This window comes from Xiphophorus hellerii, chromosome 11 (assembly GCF_003331165.1).
Source record: "Xiphophorus hellerii strain 12219 chromosome 11, Xiphophorus_hellerii-4.1, whole genome shotgun sequence".
NCBI classification, from domain to species: domain Eukaryota; kingdom Metazoa; phylum Chordata; class Actinopteri; order Cyprinodontiformes; family Poeciliidae; genus Xiphophorus; species Xiphophorus hellerii.
This window is the reverse complement of record NC_045682.1, coordinates 9,354,681-9,359,606: the sequence shown is the minus strand read 5'-3', so window position 1 is coordinate 9,359,606 and position 4,926 is coordinate 9,354,681.

Below are 4,926 nucleotides of genomic sequence, written 5' to 3'. Positions count from 1 at the left end.
AAGACTTGAAGCTCATTACCAAAGATAAACGATCAATTAGTATTTAATTGATATAATGCCAATGAAGTTTTTTGTTGATTCTCAAAATGAACCATTCCTGGCATAAATAATAATTCAAACATATTTTATAGTTCAATTGTCTTTCCCCAAGTACCTTTGCAGTTTTGCAGATAATAAGATACACAGCGCTAAAATAAAATGTTACTTGAGGTAAATGCAAAGTTAACAAAATTTGCATAAGTTGGCATCATTTTCATGTTAGCTAAACATAAATATTCAAGCTTTATTTTGTTATTTGACCTTTTTTAGGATTTTGTTTTGCACAAAGTGTACAGTAATTGATAAATAGAGCTTCAAACAAACTTCTCCTTAAAAAATGAGTTTGAAAAATGTTCTGTACCCTATAATCATAAATGATCAATGCAAACATCATCTTCGTGTGACAGCATACATTAAAATACAAAAAACAGAAAGCCATAATTGCAAGAAGTATGGCTAATAAAAGGCACCCTGCTGCATGTGTCTGCTTGGAAAAATCATTTCTTGTAACTGTTTGCTTTGAGTGGCAGCTCAGATTTGTGCTGTACTCACAAGACATTTTTCTCTATCTATTGGGGGAAGAGAAGGAAAAAATGGATGATTTAGAAAAAAAAAAACTTAACAGAGAGCAGACTTAGCAGAGAGGATTTCACATCACCCGTGATTTTATGGTGCATTAAAGTATTTCTATTTTTTATCTAAAAAAAATCCTAAACAACAGCATTGATTAATTTCAGCTAGTTTTATCATTGTATAATCCAATTATTCTTACTCTGTGTGTGTGAGTAAAAAAACAACTTTCAGAAACTTAACACACTCACCTTGCCAACACAGTGAGCTTAACACACCCACAGTATTCTCTCACTCTGTACCAACATTAAAATGTAGTTAAAGTAAACCGAAAACTTTACCCACCATAAATGTCCTTGACAAATCAAAGTTCAGCAGAGACCACTGGGACTTAGAGGGTTTTTTCACCCAGAAACACATCGTAGAGGCTTGGTATGTATCTCTTTTCACAGAGATCTATGCTTTAAAAAATTGCCACTTACATAGGTTAGCAATAGTTTAATTCTAATTTGCCATTTTGTTGTGTTTGTTCAGTCTGGGAGCCTGTGTGAGCCCCTACCCAGTGACAGCTGCAACAGCCTTAGGCAATTATTAATCTGACCAAAATAAAACTGAAACGTAAATGTTATATCAGGAAGCAGAATGTTGGTGTTACATTTACCATTATACTCATTTTAAATATCTCAGTTACTTGAGAGCCTTAATGCTAAATACAGTATCTACAGTTTCAGTGGTGGTTTCAGGGTGACATGGGCAAGTTTTGTGGGGGGTGACACATATCTCCTACAAAACATATTGGTCACAGCACAGAATTTAGAGTCATTAATTAACCCTATGGTATTAAACTGATTACATTAATCCTTTTAAAACAGGGTTTCTATTCAAAACATTTCTTTTTGAACTTTCAGGGAGGGACATTTTGCTAGCTTTTTCCTTGAAGTCTATCAGGTGTGAAAGTCTGAAGTTCCTCAGCATCGTCAACTCATTCATGATCCACAGATCAGTATTTACAACATATAAATATCATCCATCTGATGGGGTCTGGAGCACTCCTCTGGTGCCCACCTCCAGATGTCAACAGGCGAGAGGAGGGGTTCACCCTGGACAGGTCGCCAGTCCATCGCAGGGCAACACAGAGGCAGACAGGACAAACAACCATGCACACACTCAGACCTAAGGAAAATTTAGAAAAAAACAATTAAACTAACAGTGATGCTTTTGGACTCCGGCGTACTGCACTGCTCTGTTTATAGGTAGTCAGAAGAATTTGCGTCACATCACTTTCCATGCACTGTTTTCCTCTACTTTTATTTTATGTCAAATAAGATTGCTTTACCACTATATTATTGGGTAATTGTACTAAAATCAGCTAATATTTATGCAGAACAGAGTGTGGGCTTCAAATTTATCAAACATCTCCACCCAAGAAAGCTAGGATCACGGGGGTGATAGAGGGGAGGAAGAGGCAAGGAGTGTCATATTTGATTATGGATGAGTTGCAAGATAAGCTGAGTTAGGACATGTTTTTGTGAGGCAAAAGGAATTGTGTGAGTCCAAAGAAGCGTGTGTGACTGCTAATATGCTGAGATTGTTTGGGGGGTGGGGGGAGGGGGGGGGTACACGCATGTCATCCGTGCATGTCTCCCACACATAAGCTCTACTAAGTGGGGAAGATGATGTTTAAGAGCAAGTTCTTTTGAATAATTAAATAAATACTCATAAATTAATGCAGCAATTGCCAACGTTTTATTTACCGATACTTGAGCATTTTTGTTGATTTCTGTCCTCTACTAAGCAAACATAGATATTTTACAAAAACGCTTTAAATTTATCACATTGACACAAATGGTATACGGCAACAAACCACTATTTATCAGTGCTTGTTGTCATTGAGAGCTTTAATATACCCCTAAAACCAATGTTTTCCTCTCTTTGCTGTTTAATCTTGTTCTTATTTCAACAACATTTTACCCAATAACCTCAGCTCTTCTTTTCTGTTTTGGTAGTTGCCCAGAAAAAGCACTCCACCATTAATCACAGGCTACAGGCTAGGCTGACCTATCTGATTCAGCAACTCAGAAAGTGAGTTGCATCAAAAAATTGTTAATTTAGTCCTATGCTGCAGCGCAATGAAAAACAAGAGAAGGAACTCATGTTCTTCAAGATAAATGTATTAACTTGTCTGCGGTTACACAATTTGTCTAAGAGTAGATAAGAAGGGTGGCATGTGAAGTGCATGAAAACTCCGATTCTCTGGCCCCCAATTTGCTTAACCCTCTTGCAGGTTTTGAAAAGTACCTATATGATAGATATGAATATGCAACTAAAAAACTAATTTCATTTTTGATAGAATTCCCAAAAAATTAATACAGTTGGTTTTTAGATCTGCATGTTGGGGCAGTTGTTAGTCTGTGCCTTGCACTGAGAACATCTGGGGTTTGAATCCTGGCCTGGTGTCTTTCTACATTGAATTCACATGTTTTCCCCCTGCGTGCTTGGATTCTCTCCAGGAATGATAAATGATCTGTACTTGTATTGACAACCAGAGGACCTCAAAGTGCTACACACTAAGTCACGCACACATTCACATGATGACAGTGGTAAGCTACATTGCAGCCACAGCTGCCCTGGGGCAGTCTAACAGAATGGAGGATGTTATGCACCACAGCCACCAGGCCTTCTGACCACAACCAGCAGGCAAAGAATTTGCAGTTTCCTCCCACAGTCTTAACATTTTGGTCTCCTTAAATAAAGTCACATAGCTCTGGAACTGCCCTAAGGTATGAACCTGTGCTGGTTGCTTTTCAAGGAGACAAACACAAGACTCCCTGTGATCAAGCAAGAACAAACCCACATGGAAAATTAATGGATGGAGATGTAGCTCAGTAAATTAAAATGTGAAATTATTTTTTCGTCAAAAAGTGAAACTTGTAAACATTATATTATACATGCATTTAAAGCTTTCCTTTGTTTTATTTTTGTTGATAATGGAAAAGTTTGCAGAATGTCAAAAATATTACATATAAGTAATGCAAATATTTTTTGTTAAACACAGTAATGTTATGGCTTAAGGGAAAACTGCTGACTTGACAGTTGCTCAGCAGTCAGTCACGGATGTCCCCTAAAAGGAGGATAATTCCACAGAAGATTGATAAAATAATATCCTGGCTGTTCACCAACTACTGTATCCATGTGTTTTAATGGACAGCATAGTGGAAGGGAAAGCAGCCGTAGATAAGGTGCCCACAAAGCAGAGATACCTGCAGTCTGTTGAGAAGATTGTGAAGAAAAGCCTCTTCAAAAGTTCAGGGGATATTCACGGGAGGTGGGGTGATTCGAAAGTCACACAGATGTATTCAGGACATGGGCTACAACTGTCACATTTCAGATATTAATCCTCTCCTGAACTCCAGGAACTCTAGGGACAATGTCACAAGCAACTTACCTGAGCTAAGGAAAAAAAGAGAACTGGTCAACTGCTCAGTAGTTTGAAATCCTCTCTTCAGGTGGAAGTAAAACTGCATTCCATTTGGAAATCAAGGTCCTAGAGTATGAGACACAAACTCTGAGTTGCTTGGGGGTCCAATTTGTTTTAATAAGTCCAAAGTCAGCTAAATCACCTATCAGGAAATTTTAGAACATTATATTCCCTCTGCTTACAAAGTTTATGGAGTTGCAACCTAACTACTAAATGTACCAGTGCAGTACCTGCTTTAATGACCATGGCTGTGTCTGTGCTTAATTGGTCAGCCAATATGACCTGATCTAAAGGCCATAGAGCAGTCTCTCATTTACAGTCCTCAAGGACCACTCACCTGCATATTTTAGATGCTTCTGTTCACAAACACCTGATGCAAATGATTGCATGATCTCCTCTGCATGCCATTGAGTGCTGCAGAAGCCGATTAATCATCCATTTAAGTCAGGTGTATGGTAGAAGAGAAATACCTAAAACATGCAAGACAGTTGTCCTTAAGGACTGGAATGGAGACACAGTGCCTCAGAGACTCTTTGGAGTTTTACAAGAGGAAAATGAGAGACACCAGACTTAGCAATACAAAACCGATGAAGACGGATATTAAAGCAACCTTAGATTCACTAAGACTTCAACAGAGGCAAAGACTGTTCTTACAGTAGAGTGTGTTAAGCATGTTAGTAAAGTCACGTAGGTCAGGATTACGAGTATTTGTACAATCATTTAAAAAAGGCTTTTATTTACTCTTTATAGTTAAAATGTGTTCAATTTTCTCCATTTGGTCTGAATGTGGTTGTAGCAAATATGGAGGCATTTTTACACGTTGGGAGTGCTTCATACCA